This window comes from Dermacentor andersoni, chromosome 6, assembly GCF_023375885.2.
Source record: "Dermacentor andersoni chromosome 6, qqDerAnde1_hic_scaffold, whole genome shotgun sequence".
NCBI classification, from domain to species: Eukaryota; Metazoa; Arthropoda; class Arachnida; order Ixodida; family Ixodidae; genus Dermacentor; species Dermacentor andersoni.
In genome coordinates this window covers 57,640,001-57,663,969 of record NC_092819.1, presented here as the reverse complement: position 1 = coordinate 57,663,969, position 23,969 = coordinate 57,640,001, and the positions used below count along the sequence as shown (strand labels likewise).

Below are 23,969 nucleotides of genomic sequence, written 5' to 3'. Positions count from 1 at the left end.
CCCCCCCCCCCCCCTGCCCTTCCCCCCCGTCTTCCCCCAGCAGCCACCACCGCCCGCGCTTGGTCTCGTATAACGCGTATTACTGACGCAACGCGAAGAAAGCAATAGCACGCACGCGCGGCACGTATATACAGAGGGAGGACACCTTGCCGCTGTTGGAAACGACGGTGACCGCTTCCCCCCATCCCCTCTTAATCGTGTCCTTTGCTCGACGGCTTCGATGGCGAGGAAGAAGAAGGAGGGGATGAAGCCAATTGCTCTGTAGTGTGTCTCGCGGCGCAATGCATTGCTCGCAGCCTAGCGCACGCTCCTCGACGTTGGTTTCAAAACGCTCTTTATCACGAAGGGGGAAAAGAAAAAGAAGGCAACAAAAGAGAATCCCGAGCAGCGGCAATTTGAGATCGAATGAAAAGTAAAGAAAGAAACGGTGCAGGGAAGGGGGGGGGGGGGGGGGGCGCAAGAAATATCGGGCCGCGTACGTGATCGAACGAAAACTGGAGCACTCAACGGAGTGCGCTGCGACAAGAGCACGTGGCGACGTGACTTGAAAGCAAAGACGGGAATGAAGAGGAGGAGGAAGAGGAGAAAGACGGGGCTGAAGGAAAGGGTAAGAGTTTACCGGGTGGTTTGTCGGCGACGTTGTGTCCCCCCCCCCCCCCGCCCCCCATTTGCTTCCTCCTCATGTCTTTCTCACTGGCCTTTTTGCGACAGGTCCCGTTTTACAGTCCCGGCTGTTCCTTCCTGCACAGGCCTGCGCGAGTGTTGGGAAACGCCCTTTCCCTCCCTTAGCGAGACCCAGCATATAGGAGAAATTCAGCAGCATAGGCGAGGAAGTTGGAGAGATAGTATTGTTGCGAGAACATCCTGACAAGGGACCACCACCACCACCGTGTGTTATGCCCTGAACCTTCGCGTCATAACCACTGTTACCTTCACTTGTTCCTTCTCTTTTCCTGCTTATCAGGCCGCAGATCTTTTACTTCCTATTACTTTTTTTCGCAGTTCGATCCACAACACTACACAGAGAGAAATGCGAAGAAGCGAGTACCGTAACATCCTGCGTAATCGCCAAAACACCCCTTGCCCGATGTGTTGATGTGGCGATGGTGGGGAATGAGAAAGAGCGTAAAAAAGATAGAGAGGCGCTTGACAACGATCTCAGTTCTCAAGTTCGATGACAGTGTCACTCTGCCCCGCTGTCCACTCGGGTTGGTCTCTCCTCGGACCGCGCCTGCACCACGATCCAGTAATTTTGCTCTCCGGGAATGGGCGGTTGCGGAGCGTGCCAGGAATGAAGAGTGTAGATTTTTAGGCTAGTTGGTTCGTTGCATCCATTGAAGTCATAGCGCTGGATCTTGACACGGACATGAAAGACGACAGGACGTGCGCTAAATATATAAACTCAGTTGATAGTTAGTGTTGATAGTTAGCGCACGTCCTGTCGTCTTTCATGTCCGTGTCAAGATCCAGCGCTATGACTTCAATGGATGATGAAGAGTGCCTGCTTTCTTTTTTTTTTTTTTTGTGCACTGACTCGAGAACACTCAGCAAGCAAGTGTGCAGTCTTTCTACGCGACGGTTAATTAAATTGTATTATGGGGTTTTACGTGCCAAAACCACGATCTGATTATCAGGCACGCCGTAGTGGGGCCCACCGGATTAATATTGTGGTTCCTGCGGTGGTTCTTGCGGTTATTGTGGTTCACCTGCGGTTCTTCAACGTGCATCTAGGCGGATGTTTTCGCATTTCGCCCCCATCGAAATGCCGCCGCCGTGGCCGGGATTTGATCCCGCGACCTCGTGCTTAGCAGCGCAACACTAAAGCCTTAACTAAGCAACCACGGCGGGTCCCACGCGACGTGCACCTTAAGCGCGGGGCGTCCAAAGCGGGGTGCATTCAAAGCACAGTGCACGAGCGTGTTTGCACTCCGCCCCCATCAGAACGCGGTCGCCGCGACCGGTAATCGAACCTGCGACCTCGTACTCAGAAGCACAATTCCACAGTCACTGAACTGTACTTCGTAAGATGGGCAACGTAGTTAAGGAGACGCCTAATAGCGTGACGTATACTTCGCAGCTTTGCGTTCTCGGTACTGCCAAGGCGACTTAAGGCCCGTACATCTAAAGGCTGTCCGCAGGTGTGCTATAGAATAGGCGTGCCGTGGGCCGTCAAAATAAATCCCCGTGAAAAATGAGTCCACGGTAGCCCGCCACCGAATTCTGCTAGCAGTTTCTGTTCACGTGTGCGCAAGTTCGCCTAGAGCCGCAGCAAGCACTGGCGAGAAGAACCTCGCCGGGCACGGCCCCGGGGGCGTTCGTTCGTCGCCCTGCGGAGCAAGCGGTTCGCAAACTGACCCCGCGAATACCGTGCGCGCGCGCGCGCGCTTTGCACAGCCATCGATCTGAGCCCCTCGCCGTTGGCTGCCTAGACGTCGTCTTAGTGCCCCGCGACGCGTATAAATAGTGTCGAGAAATGCGGCCGGCCGGTCAACCATTTCCGGGACGGTTTGTAGCGCGCGAGGGTGGGGTGGGGGGGGCTGCACCATTTAGCAGCGCGGCACGGCGTGTGCCACCACGCGGAGCTCTCTCCTCTTGACGCCACCGCTAGCGAACGAAGAGCGGCGCGATGTTTGAAAGAGAGAGAGAGAGATGGAGAGAGAGAGAGAGTCGCCATCGTCGTCGCCGGAACTGCACAGATTCCTCCCCCCCCCCCCCTCTGATCTAGGGCCTCCCATCTCATCAATAAACACCCTCTTTTGGGCTGCAACCGGAATCCTCTGCCGCTCGCCGCTGTTGGTAGTGGCGGAACCGGCGCTTTTTTTTTTCTTTTTTTTTTGTGCGGTCGACGTAAGTGAAAGCAGAAAAACCGGGGGGAAGAAGCTCGCCACGAAGACGGCTTATGCACGACCTCACATTTTCAGTGCTCGATATGAGTCGATCGCCGAAACTAAAGGGACGGTATAATGACCAGCACTGCAAATCAGCTTGGAATCTTGATGGGTCTCGTTTATCCGGCGGGGAAAAACATTTAAAAAAATCGGTAGAGGAGAGAAACGAGAATCAAAGTATTCCTTTCGTCAGAATTGCGCGCCGGTACACATGTCACGTTTGACGTCGCTGATTCCAGTGTGCACTTTCACGTGTTTGGGTCATATTTTGTGCTGTGAGCGCTCTCAAGGCTCTCAGTTGGGATTCATAGTAAGGTTCGTTACAGCGCAATACAAGACAAGGACACAAGAAGGTATAAAAATGACGACACGGCGCAGACTCTCAACTGATCAGTTGACTCAACTGATCAATTGACTGATCAGTCGATCAGTTGACTCAACTGACGGCGCTTACTCAACTGATCAGTTGAGAGTCAGCGCCGTGTCGTCGTTGTTACATCTTCTTGTGTCCTTGTCTTGTATTGCGCTGTAACGAACTTTACCATGAACCCCAACCAACTGGCCCAACTTACCGTTTTGATGCTTTCCATTTGGAGTCTTTGCTTTTCTAGCAATGTAATTCTTGTTTATGAATAAGCAGTGAGAAGAGCAGAGCAGATACTATGAAAATCCACCACTACGCGTACAGCAGAGTGGGAAGATCAAGGTGGCGTCACAAACCTCCCTCCTTCCCTCCCTCCGTTCTCTATCTTCCCTATTTTTTTTACGCCCTTCCCCCTTTTATAGCTAAACAAGCATCGCGCATAGTAAGGTTGACATTTTCGATGTGCTAGGAATGTAATTTAACGATCCCGGTTATATTAATGTAATTTACTGTTGTCGCTTTAGGATCACACATGTACACAGAATAAAGTGGTTGCAACGTACATCACAACGCAGAATTGTGCCGGCGACGAAGACGCCCCAAGGAAAAAGAAAAAAAGAAAGGGGCGTTTATTCGATCAGTTGCATATATATTTATATACGTATGCAGGTTATTCAGGCAAGTCTGTCTCAACGCAGACCGGGCGGGACCACCTGTCCCTGGGTGTAACAACTTCTCCAAGCATGCTGAGCACCCTCCCTATAACGCATACCAAAGGTTGTTGCCCCTGCACGCTTACAGTGACCGAGGTAGACCGCGCGGTTTTTCCCAGCACACGCGACATTGAACTGCCACGTTCCAGCTGCGCCCAAAACCAATGGCCACTTAGTCACGAACAGCTCACACCTGTGCGCCCATATATATACAAGCGGACGCCGCAGTCAATTAACTAGTACTGTATATCGGCAGCTCGTTAAGTGGCACTCAGGCAAAGCGAATTGCGGCGATAACTGCGACACTTTAGAAAGGCATGCCAGGAAACATTGCCATCGCCATTTTCCACACACACACACACACACACACACACACACACACACACACACACACACACACACACACACACACACACACACACACACGCACGCACGCAAAGGGGGGGGGGGGAGCGGGTGTTACGCAAGTTCCGAGTCCTCGAGTGTGCGTTACAAGAGTGCGCGGAGTCGCGTCTCGAAACATTAGAAAGCACCAGCAACCACAAGCAACAGTTCCAGGAGGAGCGGCGGCAGCAACAGCATCGCGGGCAGGTCCCGACGCCTCCGAGCACTTGTACGCTATAACGGACTGTGGAGGGCCGTGTATTAATGGCGCCACGTCGCGAGGTCGACGGCTAAGGTGCCTGGCATGTCTGCGCAGCGACGCATCCCCTGCACGTACATACATATACTGTATACGCGCTCGCATGTGTATGCCCCTGCAGCTGCTCCTTCTCCTGCAGGGCTGGTCGCACCGCGGGACGCAAAACCGTCTTCACCGCGTGCTCATAGCTGGCCTGCCTGCCTGCCTGCCTGCCCTTCCCTCGTGCATCGCGTGTGCCAGCGGCAGGGCCGGCTGTTTTGGCATGCCGATGCCAGTGCGGCCCTCGTTTCTCACGCCTTTCAAGCTGCCGGCGTCCGCTAGCTGGCGCGAGCATCGGTGGCACACGGCGGCGCCGGTAGAAGGAACGAGCAGCAGCCCAGCTCTGTACCGAGTTGTGTGTTGCGCGCACGGCTGTCCTTTTGCGGTAGCTGCCGCAGGCCTCCGCCATTCATCAAGGCGATGAACATGCCGCGAGGCCTCCCTCCTTTCCCATTCCCCTTCCCATCTTCTTTGCGACCCCCTTCTCGTTGGCCTCTGGAAAGAAGACGTGTCTATTTGGTCCCTGGCGCATGGGACGGGCGCCGCAGCGCCACTTTGAAAGACTGGCGAAGAACGTTTGTCCACAGGCCAGTATGTATTTCGGTGTAACCAAGGCCGAGACTTGGAGCGTTCGGGTTCACTGCGCAGGCGACTACACGTGAATGTAATAGTGTGGATTTCGACGTGAGAACGTATTAAAAGAACACCCACGAGACGGACGAAAACCAATTTATACGGCTGAATTATGTTTTTTTCAAGACTCCCTTCGCATTTATTAGGCGGAAGAAAGCTTGTTATTACGGAACATTTTAGGTGCACGTGGGCATGTACACCTTGGGCTGTCGCATGAACGATTCCATAGTTTCGTAGGCTTTGACATGAAGGTAACGTGATTGCGAAACATCGAACACGCCCGCTCAACCGTTTTCATGCAAAGCTCCCTTTTATTCATCAGTGTTTCCCTCTTGAATTTTGTTTTCTCCAAATTGAATGTTTCCCTCTTTGAATTCCGCGCCGAAATGCAGGTGCTGGGAAATCGTCGTAGAATCACAGACGCTGGAGTATTTTGCCAGGTTTGCGGTGTTCTTGTGCGGGAAAGTTTCTCAAAATTATCTGTCTTGAATCTTGGAATCCTTTCTATGCAATCTAATTCTCGTTTATTAACAAAAGCAAAGTCATTAACTAACCAGTCCCCGGGGGATGCTCCAGAATCCGTGACGTCACACACACTTAATGCAGGAACATCGATCAACACTGGCGTCGGCAGCCGCTTTTCGTCCTCTCGTCTTCTCTGGCTTGCCGAATGCCTGCAGCTCCTGGTAAGGCTGACTTTACTAGTAACCGAACAAGGCTTTTTTTTTTCGCCTATCTAGCTTGGGATATTAGGATTATTACACTTTGGTGGTTATTTACTGTGCTTGTCGTAGTAGGCTGGACTTAATACGAGAAAACCTATTTCGTAAATTATCCGCTATAACGGAGGGATTATCCGCTATAACGAAGGGCACTCTCTCCACCCGTTATTGTACACTTGCAAATGCTTCCTCGTCTGAACAAATGTGTTTGTGAAATCTTTGAAGTTCGCAAAGTAAGTGCTTCATCGTTCTGCAGTAAATCAAAGCACGCAAATAGGCCGGTGTTGCCGAGGCCCGCGGCAAGCTGTGAATACGTCGTTCGCGATCGCTTATCCTTGAAAGGTGATCGATGAAGACAAACCGACGTGAGATACGGTCGACGCCGTGGCGTGAATATGAAAAACGTGCGTCTTTACGCTTAACGGAGACCACTGCATTATTGGAGCCCCTTTTTACAAAGAGCACATCCGCATCGTCATTCACGCGTGCGACTACCTGCGAAGGTGGCATCCACGTGATATGCGTCGGTCATTATGGGCGGCTGTATTTGCCATATGTGCGAGTGTCAAGTCCACATGTCAAGTTTCGCTTTTATTTAGTTTTAGTTTGCCGATATAAAACCGAAAGAATAGCGAGCGACCAATCGAAGACGCAGACACAATAGAAGAAGAGGTGTCCTTAAGATTCGGTGACCGAAACACAGCAAGAACAGTCGTTATTTCATTGAAGCTCTGAAGCTGAGATGACCATATACGGCCACCGTTTCAAACTTGCACATGAGCTTGTCATACGAGGCATTTGTGCTTTCCGTCGTTGCTGATATATTCAGACCCCTCATCTGTATCCGACGCAAGCTATATACAGCCCGGCGCTCAATTCAGCACACGTAGTCCAGCGCAACCGTAGGTCCAGGGAAAAAAAAGAAAAAGAAAGCGCGCACGGAGAAAAGTAAGCAGTACGCATACTTCAAGCGGCCTTCGCCAGCGCGTCCACTTCACTTAGCAATATGGCTATATGCTTTATTACTTTGTTAAGATTGTATGATCTGCCTGCGCATTTAAATCGGATCAAGAAGACTTCACCTTTCTGCGCCATTAGCAGGACGGTTATCGCACGGCGTGAAATAAGACGGGCGACGCCATGTGACGCCAGGTGACGCCGGGTGACGCCCGGCGACGCCAGGCGGCGACGTAAACGCGTTGAAAATACGGTCCCACGTGGTTGCGCCTGCCGGAACGATGCGTGCGTGCGCGCCCGTAGGTGCGCACAGTTCGAGCGAGCACGTACGCTCGAGGCGACGACAGACAAAACGTTACACAAGTACTTTCGAGAGCCCGCATAAACTGGCGGATAAGAGTATACGACAGCGCCTGCGCTGGGCTCGTCCTCGAGAGCAATTAACGATTCCAGACATAAATTTGACGGCGGCGTCGACGTCCTAAGTGCTATAGGCCGTCGGGATTTTATAGTTATCGCTGGTGGAAGTCTTCACGCGCGTGGAACCTAGCCAAGACGCGCGCGGTCTGTCTCCGCGGCCATCGCTTGCATCCGGGCGGAGCAGTAAAGCGAATGAGTGCAGCTGTGTTTCGAGCACATTGTTTGGAAGACGATTAGTTGACCAGTCTGTCTAACTTATATCATATCCCGCTGCAGTTGTACCGTCACATGCAGCGGCTCCATTTGCAAATTGTGCCCGTTCATTCTTCCATCCCGCCCTCCCTCCGTTTGTTTGTTTGTTTGTTTGTTTGTTTGTTTGTTACGAGTTAGGGCGAGAGGCGCCCACCTGCTCGATTAAACAGCTTCATCTGTTGCACCGAGAAAGACGTAAATCGCTTACCGGTAATTTTATGCGCAAACACCTTTTTTTTTTCCGTATATGTGCTCCGACTATATATGGGCTCCCATATGGCCATAAAAATATATTTCATTCTATATGCTTCTTAAGATGGCTATCGAGTGGATTGACGACATCGAGGACAGGAATAAAGACACCCGAATGAGTAGTTGAAAAAAAAATGACTTAATCAGATGCACAGGTGGTTCCTCCAGTGACTGACCTCCGACAAAACAGCAGCGGTGGCATTCGCTCTGACGCTACAGGTCGATTGGCTTGTGGCGGAGTGGCCATCACGGTCGAAACACGGGGACGCGTGGAGCTTAGAAAAGATCGATGATAAGATTAGATTGTATATTGATTTAACAGGATTCTATTCATTGTCATTGTTTATTCATTATTTTTAGGACTAATATGTTTCTTTATGTTCTTTCACCGAACATACAGTTAAGGGGATGTCTGCTGGCGTAAGCGATAAGGAGGCCGTTGCATAGGTAGGTGAACATAGATAACGTACATAAATGGATCAGCCGAGGTGCATACTTCTGTACCTCAATCGCTCCGCAGTATCCGATGTGTTAAAGAAACATCGCGTAGAGAACTATATGACAGGCTTCCTTTGTTCGCGCGTTCGGTTGGCTCCGAAAAGTAGAGTCTCTGAATTCCTAAAGAGTGCACCACATTCTTTTGAATCATTCACGCGCTCTAACCCCTAGAACTAATGCGATCACTACACGTATATTTATACACGCGCGCCCATATATACGGCGCTGGCGCGCGCGCGTGTGTGTTCCAAGGAATAGGAATGAGTATACGTACGCGCGGACAATTACGCGGGCTGTCCCCGCACATCTGCAGCCGTGGCCGAGGTCCAAACAACATCACAAGCCGGCGGCGATTTTGTCGCGCAGCCGGCGCGCCGTTCTGAAGATAGCGTAATTTCGGAAAAACCGAGAGAGGCTCTAAGCCGAAGACTTGTTTGCGTTTTACGCGTTTGCTCGCCATGATTTAGTGCGGCCGTTTCCCGGCAGCGGTGGAGTGCCAAGGGCAATTAAGACAACCAACGGAAAAATGAAAGAAAGAAAGAAAGAAAGAAAGAAGGAAGGAAAGAAAGAAAGAAAGAAAGAAAGAAAGAAAGAAAGAAAGAAAGAAAGAAAGAAAGAAAGAAAGAAAGAACGTCACACGGAATGGGATAATGTTGTATTTGCTCACGGTCAGAGATGTGCGCATTGCGTAAAAAATATTTTATCCTACGCCTCCCGTTCTAATCGAAGCTTTCACCTGTAGGCAGAGGTATCAGTGATCATAAATACTGGCTGGGGATGTGTGCCTGTATACAACTGAGCTTACAGACCTAAAGGAGGAAGCTGTGACAAATATTTACGGCAGCGAATCATGAAACCAGAGAAGCTATAACGAGACATCAAGCGACAGCATGCATGATCAAACGAAGAACCGCCGGGTTTACCACGCGTGAAATGTTATAAATATTCCGTTTCCGCGAATGCCCCTTCCTTTTATGTTTACTCCTTAGTTTGCAGATTTTGACGTCGACAGCTCGATCGACGGTGCCAAGCCGTAGGCATGCAGTCTGCATCAGTATTTACGGACCGCGCGATCTGAGTAAGCGTGGAATTCCCGAGCTGTTAGTGACCATGAGGCTTGTCGAGGTGAAGCTTGCCAAGCAGCCGTTGAGACTGCTTTGCTCTTGCCACCCTCCCTTAATTTTGTGCAAGAACCATGAGGCTTGTCGAGACTTGTCGAGGTGAAGCTTGCCATTTAGTCGTTGAGACTGCTTCGCTCTTGCCAACCTCCCTTAATTTTGTGCAAGGAAACTTGGATTGATTGATTGATTGATTGATTGATTGATTGATTGATTGATTGATTGATTGATTGATTGATTGATTGATTGATTGATTGATTGATTGATAGATATACACATTGAAATCGTACATCCCTGTGTTGATCGCGTATCCTATATATAGCACAGGCTGGAAATGCGAATACTAAGATGCGTACGCAAATATTAACATTTTTCTAACATATCCCATGCTTCGTCAACTCTTTATGCCGACTGTACGTGCAGTGCACCCGGAACGTTGACTCTGGCGTACCGTGCGTTATTGTTTTAGCGTATGTACATACACGTATAATAGGAGTAATACTGGGGTCAAAAAGGAATAATCGATAATTGTTGTATTGGACTAACTAATTACGTGATGTGCGTTTGAAGTGATATTACAGTGATAGACAGGAGGATATCCGACAGAGAGCAGGCACAAGAAATATCACACAACGCACCTGTGCGCATGATAAGCAGCAAATGTTTCACGAAACGAGGAAATGACACTAAAGAGACGACGAGAGTCAGTCACATAGGAATAACTTATACACGCACGCTCGCGAGCTTTTATTCTAATATTTTACAGGCTTAGAGGGAAAAAGTCAATCGCAAACAAACTACTTGTAGATTTGATTCCACCATTTTCACTAAGACGTGTTTCCATCAATGCACAAGTAACTTGATAGAAACATTCACGGCCACAAGGCTGTTTCAATCAAGACACACGTATCGAAGGCCCAGTGTTGGTCCAGAGCGTATCAACAGGTTACATTTCAGCAATTCGCGCCACTGCGTATAACATCCGTTCCTCACGGAATTCGACTGCTATCATTCAGTGACGCATTTATACTCGTTCTTAAAGGCGGTCGTATTCGTTTCCTAAACAAAGGAAACGCGAACTATGATGGACGGAGCAGTTGGACGTTGCATTGTGTCTGCTCATGTGATTGTCTCTTGCGCTTGATCCATCACTGCAAGCCGCCGTAGCAACGTGCACAGAAAGCTCGACACCAGTGCAGACAAGACTGCGAGGCCATGCATCACGGCCACCTTCTCGTTAGCTGAAGTTAAAGATGGCAGGCGCCGCGAGCAGCGTTAGCCCCCCCTCTGCCTGCCCTTGCAATCACGCGTCTAGGACGCCTGCTTATTTGCATAGCCGGCAAGTTCCAAATGACTGAATCGCAATCGGAGCGGGTATACGAATCGCGAATAGCGAAAGGAAGCAGCCATTGCGTAGCACCCACCGTGCCTGTTCTCGCTCCTTGTAGCGGTAACTTGGTCCATCTCGTGCCTCGCGGAACGTGGCATTCTTAACGCCGTCGTCGTGACGGACAGTAAACGAAAACAATGCACTTTTCAATATGCACCATCCGTCCACATTAATCGTCGGTGCGGTTCAGAACGCCGCACTCCCGGGTACGTACGGGAAAGGAACGTCGGACAAGGCCTATAGCGCATTCTTTACCGCAAGAGCAAAGGTTAGCTGGTAGCTGTAACGTACTACACGTTCAGAAGGCTTATTAATGCGAAAGCATTGCATTGTATGTCCCGTGGGGTAGACAACGACGAGCGGTAACAAAAAGTGGCAACGAGCGGTAACAAAAATCATCATAAGCGACGTCATGAGCGTCTTGCGTGACGTCATAAACGAGAAGAAAGGGGGTTAACCGAGGGGCCCGATTTTTATTGGTCATATCATAAGAAGCCAACAAACACTGACACCAAGGACAACATAGGGGAAATTACTTGTGTGCAATAGATGAAGTAAAGAGACGATAAATTAATGGAAATGAAATGCGAAGTCTGTGAGATCGTTCCCTACCTGCGGCAAGTTGTTTTTTCATCCACTTTCACTTCCATTAATTGATTGTCCATACTTCATTTATCACACACAAGTAATTTCCCCTATGTTGTTCTTGGTATCAGTGTTTGTTGGCTTCTTATGATTTGTATGATGTCAGTAGTAATACAGAATTAAAGTTAGAACAAGTTAGAGTAAGGTGACTTAAAGTGGAGTAAAGTGAATTAAGGTGAAGTAAAATGAATGACGGTGAATTCAATTGTATTAAGGTACATTAACGCTGGCACAAATCATAGCAAGGTGGATTAAGGTGGAGTTGTGAAGGACACATGACAATGTATGACGTCAAGTATCACGGACGTAACCAATTCGTTAGAGAAGTCATTATAATTTATTAAATTTTGGGGTTTTACGTGCCAAAACCACGATTTGATTATGAGGCACGCCGTTGTGCGGGACTCCGCAAATTTGGACCACCTGAGGTTCTATAAGGTGTACCCAAATCTAAGCACACGGGTGTTTTCGCATTTCGCCCCCATTGAAATGCGGCCGCCATGACTGGGATTCGATCCCACGACCTCGTGCTCAGCAGCCCAACAGCATAGCTACTGGGCAACCACGGCGGGTTAGACAAGTCATAATGCTTTCGCATTCAAATCGCGTAAGGATACTGAAGTCACTGTCAGTTGTTGCTCACAGACCTCAAGCTTTCTTTATAGATAACTCGTTCCAAACTTCCCGTCCAATTCCGGTAAGCCTCTTGCACAGAAAGCATTACTACACAGAACACGTCGCGATGACGCGTGCGATATACGATCCATGGGGTATGTGTACCGCCGTATATAAACAACTGCATCTTACACGTGTTTCGAACAGATTCCATCGATCCGGTTCCAAATGGCAGCATCAGCCGCAGCAAGACATACCTGGCAGTTCGAATCGGACATCGTGACATCCCAGGTATCTCGATCCCCACCATTTGAAATCCTAGCTGCTACGGGCAAGGGTTTGCGCACCGGGTGAAAAATTTAAAGGCCACGCATCTTGATCGGGCAACCAACACGCCGATTAAATACCGAATGTCGAGTTGTCAGTCATGAACGATTACTACGTTTCTAGAATCCTAGCATGGCCTCACCGTTTTGAGAGAACACTAGGTGAAGGTCGACCTGCAGGCTTAACCCCGCAATGCTCCCTGTATCGAATGAGATAACGTCGACAAACAAGAAAGTGGAAAGCCTTGTACGGCATGCCCTATAAGTTACGTTTTCAGCAGCATCAAATTCCAAGTGTATCGAGCCGTTAATGCGGCGCACCGCATAAAAAAAAAAAAGAAATCACGCTGGGCATAGCGGGATTAATTCGGTTCGCACAATTAGGACTGTCAGCTCGAGCAGGACTGTCGGCTACTCGAACTTTGCGGCTGCAATGTAGGTTACGCTTACTGCGCAATTCACGCGCGCGCAGCGAAGAAATAAGGCGAAAAAAACTCCGTGGCGCCGAACAGAAACACCGGGAGCTGGCTGCAGCTGGGGCGGCCTCGACCCACCGGCAACCCCCTGGCTGCAGCGTGGTGTGTACAGCGACAGCGGAAACGGCGGAAGCGATAGCGCGCAAACACGCGTGGCGGCGGCTCGGGCGCCGCTTAGTGGCGCGTGCATAATGAGAAAGCGAGCACCGTGTCGAGAGAGAGAGAGAGAGAGAGAGAGAGACGCCGCGTAGTAGCGCCAGAGAGCGCGCGCGCGCGCGTGTGTGTGAATTGTACCTCACGGCGTTCGACGCAATCCGCGGTTCCCTTCCAGCTGTTCCGCGCCGCCATCGGCGGTGGCGACAGCGAACGTGTTCCGGCGAGCAATCTCGTTTATTTCGCATTTTCCTTGCGTAAAAGCCGCAACGTAGGGCCAACGCACACCGACGTCAGGCCCACGCTGTTCGATGTCGGGCCTATATACGCACTGGCTCGGTTTGATGTGCAGCCGCATATAGTGAATTCGTTTATGCTTTCTACAGCGAGGCTGTTAGCCTCTCGGTAGTCGGCATCTTTCGTGTCCGTCTGTGAGCAGAAATTGTTATGATCAGCAATCGCTCATAAGCAAGCAAAAAAAAAAAAAGAAAAAATGCAATGGCTCATACCCCCTTAAGGCAGAGACTACAAGCGCTCAGCAAGTCAAGCGAACAGTGCATACAGTCGTTGAAATCACACACAGAGAACAGCATCCGTTTCAATAGAGAACAAGCTGAAAACAAGCATCCGAACCATAAATTAAGCACTGCATACCCACCTCAGTAGTTATAATGGTGGTTCTGCAACAGCTTCGCTTGACATCCGCTTTCGCAGTGCCGGTATGGTGAGCCAATTCTTTCTTTCTTTCTTTCTTTTTTTCCTTTTTTAATATTTAGGCGTAGAGCTGATTTACCACGATTCAGGTTCACCGCCACCGGCGCGCTTAACCGGGGCTGTTACTCTGAGCATGGAAAACACTGATGACCCACTCACTATAGCTGTATGTAATATTTCTCACCGCTAATTGAGCTCTCCGTGTAGCTCACGTTGATGCGAGTACCCTCGACCGAAACCTTTCCCTTCAATAAAAGTTCTGAACTCGGAAATGTGCGTGGGGAGTGCGGGGGGGGGGGGGGGGGGGGGGGGTGGCTAGATGTGGCGAGACGGAGGGCGGGCTGAGCGTGTAGACGAGTAAATACGGTATACGTCCCCACTGATGCTGTGGCTGCTGCTGCCAGCGAGAAATAAGCGAAAGAGAGAAAGGAACACACAGCCTCACGTCGCGCTGCGAATGCGCTCGTGCGATTGGGGACAAGGCGGCGGGCCGAGCGCATGCGACCCAAGCCACGACGGCCGGCGATGGCTCAATCCGAAATCCTCCTCTTCGCCGAGTGGGCGAACGGTTAAACGTCCCCGCGCGGGCCGCCCCGTTTAACGGCATTGGGCCGTTAATCAACTCTATTGTGCAAACAGCCCGCAGGCGTGTCAAGCGTCCGATGCGTTCGCAATGCTCGCGCCAGAGGCTTGCGTTAGAGTCTTATATGTTTCGAAGGTACGGTGAACGTTTCGAGCAGAGATTTCGTGAATTGGTATGTAGGTGAGTGGAAATGCTTTGAATGTTATGCTATCACGCTGGTTGCTACATCGACTGTGAATAGCTTCCGCGTTTGAGCCCTAGCTCTTTCCCGATCAGTGTCACCACCGCCTTTTCCTTTTGCCTTTCGGTATTTCCTCGCATATATTAAAGCGACAGCTTTAAGGGCCACCCGTGTCGCAGCAAAGCCGGCGTCAGCCTCCTGCATCCCGCGTCCGGCGTCAGATGTCGCTTCGACAAAAGACTTTCGAACCAAATTCCCAACCACGCATATCCGACCACTCTTCTGCCACCAAAGTTGCTCAGACCTTGTCTTTCATTCTTTACAAAGTTATTTCTTGGAATTTTGAGAAATCAGACAGCCCACAAACAATGTAATGAAGAAAAAAAAAAAAAAAGAAAACAACGACAGCGCATATCTTTTATGTTGAAACATTATGTAGACTGATATCTTAAAAGTGTGAAACAATAGCAGGAGTTAGACCCACGCAAGAGTCCGCCGTTCTACCAGAAAAATTGCCTTCGTGCATAGCGTACGCCTCCAGCGTTTCCCGGCAAACATTACGGTTACATAAGCTGCAGTTGCCGGCAAGCATTAAAAGCAGTCAGGGGTCTTTGAATGCTATCGCGTTCCACTCTTAAAGGTGAAGCTGAAGCGTCCACCAAATTTTTTTAATTAGCTTGTGGAACAAAGGCACACGCTGACCGCCTAACAAAGCGAACGGACGAAAGACAAGACTAATAGGCGACAGGTTACGATGGCTTCCCAGTATGTATGTATGTATGTATGTATGTATGTATGTATGTATGTATGTATGTATGTATGTATGTATGTATGTATGTATGTATGTATGTATGTATGTATGTATGTATGTCGTTCTTCAGCCACTACAAACAGTCTAAAAGATGAATAATTGAACCGCCGCTTGTCGATCGCATCTTTCGTCTCACGGCACTTCCCCACTCAACTAGCCGTCGCTCATTTTATCAGTTCCATCCACGCCAGTAAACCGTGGCAGCGACATGCGAAGAACCCGCGGGTAAACAATGGAAGACGAAACGCAAACGAAACGCAAATGACGAACTGCTCTAATGGCGCCAGCGTCTCCCGTTGCCCGCTCCTTCTCGACTCCATTCTGTGCACCGGCTATACTTGAAACCTGCGCGTGAGGTCGTTCCATTCAAGAAAGTGGAGTCTGATTAGAGAACACCGCCATTCGCGTGCCTGCGGCGTGACTGCGGTTTATGTCCGTCGTACGCATGTGTCTCTGCCAAGAGTGTCCCGGCAGATGCAGAAACTCAAAGGACGCTTTGATTATCAAGGGCGAAAGAACGAGACATGCCCACTGGCCAAGGGAGCAAGATGGTGACCGAACGTATCACGAGACGACAATGCCGTCTGCGCGTTCTTTCTCCGCTGTCGCTACGGTGCACGCAACTTGCCAGAGCGAGCGAGGGAACCGAACTGCGTGGCTGCTTGGCCGCTTTCGCCGATGGCTATCGGCGAGAAACGGAGCTCAATTTGCGCGCTCCGGCTGTGGCGCGCGATATGTAGAGGAAGGGGGGGGGGGGGTTATACCGCTGGTAAGTTGAGGAGGAAGGAAGATAAGTAAGAGGAGGAGGCGGTGTGGCACCGGCGAAACGGGCGAAAACGGCGCAAGCGCCGGCTGCGCCTCAAATCGTTCCGTCGTCTGGAAGGCTTCGAAGCACGCGAAGCTTCCGCACTGGAAGCAGACGGTCGACCGCGGTTACAGACGACGGCCAAGCAGACGAAAAGAGCGAACGCTATTGCCACAGCGTAGCCACAGACCTGATTGCTACTGCGGGCCGGCACCGCCCTCTGGCGTGGCGGCGGGTGGGATAAATGCCTATCACAACAAGCACGCGTGCGCGCGCGCTTAAAACCACGTGCGTCGTCGCCGTCGTTGACGGGGAAGACAAAACGGTACGCCGCTTTTGCCGCTTCTCGATCATCGAGCCTGCCCCACCCGCGACGTTGCGGCTGAATGCTGCTGCAGCCTCGCCTTCCTTCTCTGGGTCAGCCGCGCACCGTGCAAGTTCTCTTTCTCAACGCCGTAGTGCACCAACCACTGGACCGTTGGACGTATGCACTGCTGTCTATAGCTCTGGAAGCTGCGCCGCGATCTCGCTTCGTGATATAAAAGGAGGCTGAAACAGTTGAGAACCGAATAAAAAAGGAAAAGGTGATTCGGGCGAAGTAACAACGCAGTGAAAAGAGCGAAGGGGTACGCGTTGTAGCTATACGCTTCGCCGGTTGTGCTTTGCTGCCAATGCACGCATGCAGCAGCTATAGGTTCGACCGGGTAATATATCACCGGCGGCGATGCGGCCTCTGTAGGTTGCGCGATTCTTATTTTTTTTTATACGGCGCTTCGTCTCTCGCGGGCGCGCTTTGAGCTGGGCCCGATGATAAATTTAGGCTCCAGTGTCCTCGCTCGACGCACGTTCTGTTCCTGGCTGTCCCGCCAGCGTGTCTATACTTGGGATTTCACACGTGCATATGTCCCCGTGTGCATGCAGTGCATGGGGCCCAACGACCGTATATTAATCTCGCTTTCGTAAAGCAGGATTCGCGCTTTGCACCTTAGGGTCAGTTTCGAGAGGAATACGGCGACAACAATCTTGGTGCAAGGGAACTCCAACAACGCGAAACGGGCCACGGTATGTACAGAGCGACTCCGACAAGGCGCTGACTAACGATTTCCGGAAACGGCATGTGCTGATATAAATGACTTCGGTAACCAAAAAAAACACGTAGCTATGGAATGCCTTTCCTTTAGTACTCACGAATACCTCACTCACCATCACGTTTGGATCGCGTGCCAGATGAATAGAGCTCAAATTTTACGAACACAATCCAGCACATACCGTGTCTCCCAGCTAACGTCACCCAAGCAAGTCAGCGAAAAAAGATTTCAGAAAACAAGGTGAAGATACCATTATAAGAGCTGCGGTGTTCGGTTGCCAGCGTTCTGACAACCGAACAACATCACATGTCTTAAAATCGTATCTTACTCCGTGTTCTTTCAATTGCTTATTATTATTATTATTTTTTTAACAACTTGGTTAACATGCGCTGGGAAACCCTATATATTATACGTGGGTGAAAATCTCGGCACATTGCCCATGCAATAATAACCAGAACGCGCGATTCTTCGCGCACCGGAAACGGCATCCGCTATCTGTACACTTCCGCCTCCAGTCGAGCGAAACACGACCACTGCCACGCGACATTGGACAACCTTGCGAAACAAGGGCGATAAACTGATTGATCGATCGATAACTGGCCGATTTCCGTTCTCGATCCCTGTCCCGGCCGCATCTCGCTGCTGAAGCGAGATGCGGGGCAACCACGACGCTTGTACACCAGCAAACACGGTACGCATACTACATCGCGCGCTTACTTTACAACGCGATGTTTGTACGCTTTAACAGCGCCCGCAGCCTTAAAGAAGGATCCGAACGGAGCGACAATAGATCACTACCGCGTGTGCGCCTGCATGGTGCATAAAAGTGCCGAGGCAGAAAGAAGGACAGGGGCCCCGCCGAAAAGCCCCGAAGGTTGCCTTTCAGTCAACTGGTTCCGCGTTGATCGATGCACGCGTTTCGTCCGTGACTTGAGCACCGCACCAGTGCGAAAGCGGTGCAGGTGTAGGAGGCAGTGCGTGCGAACAGAATGGGGTACGGAGACAAGACGTATACGTATATGCCCTGCACGTGCGTGCCTCGTGGCACGCATTCGCATACACTACGAGTCTACCGAGGGCTGGACTTTAATATTAAATATGCAACCCGCCACTGCATATAGGGTGTCCCGGCCAACGTCAGCCAAGCTGCTCAAGGAAAAAGAAAGAAGGAAATCGATGGTTCGACGATAATTCGTCTGGTAGGGAGGAGGCATAATGGCAAGAAATACGGCTGGAATATCATATGAATGACGTCAGAGAGAAGAACGTTGTCTCGAACGCTCTCGCGGAACACGTGGAAATTTCTAATCATGAAGTTGACTAGGCCAAGGCAAGCATAATCGCGAAAGAAAGAAACTGGCGTTCCCGTCAGTATCTGGAATCGCTTCTTATCCAGACGAAAAGAAAAAAAAATAAGTTAAACGGAAATGATGGCAATCCTCCACCTGCGTACGCTGGGTGCCTCGGTCACGTGCTAAAACGGACACAAGCTTGCCTCGTCGAGCCACCTTCTTGTGAACAAGGCTTCCGTATGGAACCGGACACGTCTTGAAGTTATTTCATTTTTGGTCGGCGTTTCTCCGTTTTACGCATTTCAATAGGAATGATAATAAGATAATAATAAAGAAACACGGTGCAGGATAACACTTTAAGCCCTATGGTGTTCATTTGTCGGAACGCTGGCGACCGAACAACGTAGTTCTTTGCATTATATATTGCACCGTCTTTTTTTCTTCTTCTTTGGGCAGCTTGGCTAACGTTATCCGGGACACACGGTATACCACTATACGTGCGAAGTCCGCAGGTCTTTGTTTTCAGTGCCTGAATTATCGGAGGCGGGGAGGGGGGGGGGAGGTGCAACCGATTAGGAATGCCGCCTACAGATCACCACAGCAGTTTCTGCTTAGCTGTTCAATTGTGTGCGCGGACTGCAGTGGCAGATGGCACAACCGGCACGCATTGACGGGGACATGTTTGCAAGTACTATGCATACTCGTTGTCATTTCTTTTCATTCTTTTTTATTTTTGATACTGCACCTGTAGCTTCGTCTGTGAAATCAAATGCAGTTTGTGCAGTCTTGAAGGTGACGGTTGAAATGACGTGAAAAGCTCTCATTCCAGTTCGTTGTTGAAAACACGTCAAATATGCACGACACAGACACGACGTTGGTCTCGTTATCGAACAACGGGCATTTGAGGAGGAAGTAGTAGGTGTGATACGCGCACAGTTTTATTAACACCGGCTGGTCAAAATTAGTTACGAGCCCTGCAGACTGACGGCGTATATGTCACAGTAAGCTCATGTCAATGAACAGACCGTTCAATGATGCATGGGCAAACAGTGTAGGGGGCAGCCCGTCATGCTCCGTAATGTACGGCAGCCGCTCGGTATAAAAATAGACGGGATAATGCACATAACTTGGAAGTTTTGATCAGGCTTTTTTTTTTTTCTTTTTTTTTTTACATCGGAGCTGTGATACGCTAGGTGTCGGCGGTTTGTGTGCGTAGGCAAAAAAGATGGCGGCCATCCCAGAACTAAAAGAGCTAAAGCGTCAAGCCAAAAGCGTATTGCTAGGTTTGCCCCAACTGCGTTTAATCGAGAGAAGTGTCAAAACGTACTGTGATAAAAAATATCGTAATTAAAAAAAAAGAAGCAAAACATGAATGGACACTGTTTATTATGAATTCCGGTTTGACCTCACGGGCTCTATAGGCAAACTACGCAATCTTATCTCAGTTCCCTCCTACCCGTTGCGATGGGTAGGCCGCGTGCGGTGAGGACTGCGAAAGAACAGCGCGCCTACGAAGAACACCATTGTGAACACAAGCGAGTTGGGCGACGGCACGTAATACGGACGAAAACGGTGCCGCAAACGCCAAGCGTATGCACCTTTGCTTGGACCACCCCCTACCGACTCCGCTCCCGTCGTAATTGTGGGGTGGTGGTGAAAGCATTTACTCAACAGATTGTGGGGTGATTTCAACATACGCGTGTCTCTCGGTCAGACGGAAAGTGGTTCGTGGCGTTTCTCTGGGAAAGGTTCGGCATTCAATGTTACGCAAACATCGGTGTGCGCCCACGACGCGTCGTCGGTCGCGCGTAGACCTCACATTGGCCAAGAACCTTCCCAGTGTCGCCACGGAGCCACTGGCCGTATATCATAGTGATCATAAAGCGACAGTCGCCTTGGTGACCGAATAATAAATCGAGAAAGAAAGCAAACAGAAGAAGGTTAAGAATAAAAAAAGAAGCATTGAGTGTGCGGTTTAATAAATCAACAAAATATTGACACAAGAACGAAATTCACTGCGGTATGTGTCTTTTCTTTTCAATCGACGTATTTATTGCCAACGTATCTATCACCATGTATACAGCTCCGCCGGTCATCCCCCTTCGCAGAGTTAAATGTGTCTGAATTTTTTTTTTGTCCGACTCTATAAATCAAATTTAAGCCAGGAGCCTATCGCGCGTTGCGTATTCATGCGATTACTCTTGTTTAACAAAAAATCGCTGCCCGAGAACGCGTGAAGCGCAAGTGGGAACAAACGCCTTCAGATCAAAGATAAATTTCTAGATAACGCCGTCACGTGTCGGCGGAACACAAAACCTCTTAGACAATTAACGAGACGCCGAGAAGAAGGAACAAAAACTACAAAAGTGGCAAAACCGTTTGGCCACTGCTAACAAAATTCTACAGCGTTGTTTTCTTGTTTTTGTTTTTTCGCACTCTTTTGCCTCGAAAAAAAGAAAGGGTTGTAAAACTCAGGACGGCGCAGAATTAAGGGAGTGAGAAATCAAAACGGCCCTAAGGTCTCCTTTGTATATAGCACCTTCACAACGCTGCAATCGCCTTTTTTTCTTTTCTTTTCTATCATTACTTATTTCGTGTCCGTTTATATCCTTCCCCGGGCGTCGTTAGCTGTATCAAAAAAAAAAAAAAAAACTGTTTCTCTTGTCCGCAGCATTGGGGCGGGAAACAGGAAGCTTAATTGCAGCCGCCTTCGCCGCGTTGCCGCTTTTTTAGCCGTAGGCTGTGCGCGGCGCCGTCTCGCGGACGAGAAAAGCAGCTGCACAGCTTCAAGATCGCGCGCAACTTCTCGATTCGCCCGTTACAAACGGACCCTGCCCTCCCCCCCTCCTCCTTCCCTGCATCCTTTAGGCTCGCGGGCAACCTCGCGGAACGATCAAGTTGTCGGCACAACGTATTTGCCTGCGACTGCGTGCGTATATATCTGCAGTCACGCAGTCCCGTTGAGGGATCATACATGCGCACTATATATACGCACACACACACACACACTGCCGCCGAGTTGACCGAGTGTCCGTAATCGGCGGCAATCATCTGAGAAAAGTGACCCGATAAGATCGCGGATGCCGATAGCTCTTGTTAGTGGTGCCAAGGTGGCCGCTTTCGGCAGTCTGTCTGGTGCCGGTGGGGCGAACGTTTTTGTTGTCTTCCTTTCATCTTTTTCTTTTTGTATCCTGTAAGCGTGCAAGTGGGCAAAGAAAAGAGAAGAACAGGGCGCGGTGCAGACGACGCATTCACGCGCACGCAGACGCATACGCGCACACACAAAACGGAGCTGCTGCCGCCTGGAGGACGGCATCGCGCAGCGGTCCGGCTTATCTGCCTTACCTTTTTCTTTTTTTTTTCCGGTTGATTGCGGGTATCGGTGTCGGTGTGGCGCTCAGCGCTGCGTTGTGTTGTGTACGAGCACCGATGCCTTCGGGGGAGGGGGGGAGGGGAGGAGGGGGGCAGGCTGGGGATCGTGTAACGACCTCGGGACGGAGAAGCGAAAGTGAAAAGTGGCTGCAGCCGGTATGTATAATTCTGCCTTTCAATCTGACGCGCGCGCGCGCGCCTATGCGTGTGTATGCTCCTTGTCGCGAAGAGATTTGTGAGCGAGTTGCGAAGGTTTGCTCTCTCTCTCTCTCTCCCCGAAACTGCGCATACATCATTGGGGCACGCGCTAGCGGCGGCAGGTATACACACAGCTGACCGTTCGTACGCAAGGTCGTTCAAGGATATGCCTTCAATGCTTGTTTCTCCCTTTCCCGAAAAGGTTCCGGCGGCATGCCGTCATGCCGACGTAGTTGTGCCGGAACGCGCGAGTCTGCAGTGCATCTATTTTTTATGCACGGGAATCTGCGGTACCATGGGCAGTGTGTAAGGCCGTCCGTATACCTTGCGATCGGTTTGCCGTGCTCTGAATGCAAATGGCGCGGCTAAGTGAGGACCTCGGCAACTGCTTATAGGAACGGGCGAGTGGCATTGTCATTAACAAATTGCGCGTTCCGCGCGCAGTCAGTGAGCACCGAGAGTGTACGGGGAAACCGGCGTGTTGCGTGGAGCGCGGTCGCAATCGTTGAAGATAGCGCAGATTGGCGAATTCTTTATTGGCAGTTTTCGAACCTTCGAACCTTTTTTAATGTGCACTTGTGATGCCTGCGACCGCGCGCCCATGCCACGCGTTGTACAGTTGCACCCATTGTCTAACATCTGTTATACTCAGTACGTAGCCCCGTATTACAGTATTGTTATACGTACTACGACACGCCACCTTCGTCAGACTGCGTTGCCACTGCCGCAGGTTTGCTGGCGTGCACTCTCACTGAACGTTTTGTATGTACTGTTGAAATAAGGAGAGGTACGGTAACGTAACGTTGGTAACGATGAGAATTGAACTAAATCGTGCAATTGTAGTTAAGTGACGATGAATCAGTCTAAGCTTAACTAGTCTAGTTTTGCTTCTGTTCCTACGTATATACAGAAAGATAAAGAAAGAGGAAGGGCAGGAAGGTTAACCAGACGCAAATCTCACGATTTATTACCCTGTTCGAGGGTTGGGGAAAAGGGCACTAGAATGAGGGAGGACGAGAGGGAAGGACAAACATAGTAACTTCTGTAAGCGTTCACTGTGTATATAGGATAGTACATAGCATTGCGAAGGCCGGATAATGCCAACGCTGTACAGAGCTAAATAAACAGAGCATATATAGACACGTCGGCCATGTATGCTTATAAAAACTAATAGGGACCCATGTATGGAACTATATATTATGAGTACGCATAAATAACATAACGGGTTATTCGCGTTTTTCGAAAGTAAGATCATTGTAGTATTTCGGTAAAAAAAGAAACTTTTAAGTGTTTCGCAAGGGTGCACTTCCAAGATGAGCATTGTTATCAGTGCTCTTGCCGTCATTGGGTTCGCTTTCCGCAGTGACCGACGGTCTGATAAGAGATGGATCGTATTTTGTAACAAGACAAATTGTGGTTATGCAATATAATGAACAACCTTGACTGTCCTGTTTATACATGCCGCAAGCGAAGGTCGCGATACCAGCAACCTGCTTTTGTTTATTTCGCCTGGAGCTTTCTCCATTTCGACTGATATCAATCGCAGCTTGCACGAACCCCTGGCCATCAAGATATCGTGTATACTTAATCACGGGGCTTGAGAAGACTTCAACCTTGTATTCCGAAGTGTCCTCGGTGTTGTGACCGGAACTCAAGGCTGAGGAACCTTGTGGCGCAGCTCGGTATCTGCGCTCGAGATCTGGTGCGATCTCTGAGCGATTGGGATCTGTCCATGACGACAAGAGATGTAATGCAAGGCTGCGAGATCAGCCGATTCGCCGCTCGTGAAAGACCCGTTATAAGCGGAGAACGTGAGGCGAA

At 50.0% G+C, this 23,969-nt stretch overlaps 1 protein-coding gene and 1 long non-coding RNA gene across 3 annotated transcripts in view; one reads left to right on the top strand and one right to left on the bottom strand.

Moving 5' to 3' along the window:
• Positions 1-23,969, bottom strand: part of LOC126522802 (GATA-binding factor 2-like) — a 299,824-nt gene that overhangs the window by 142,369 nt on the left and 133,486 nt on the right. The window lies entirely within an intron of this gene.
• LOC129382507 (uncharacterized) overlaps positions 21,033-23,969 on the top strand; it is a 243,240-nt gene continuing 240,303 nt past the window's right edge. Inside the window, exon 1 of the long non-coding RNA XR_008610600.2 lies at positions 21,033-22,106. This is a non-coding gene — a long non-coding RNA (uncharacterized lncRNA). The remainder of the gene's footprint in view (positions 22,107-23,969) is intronic.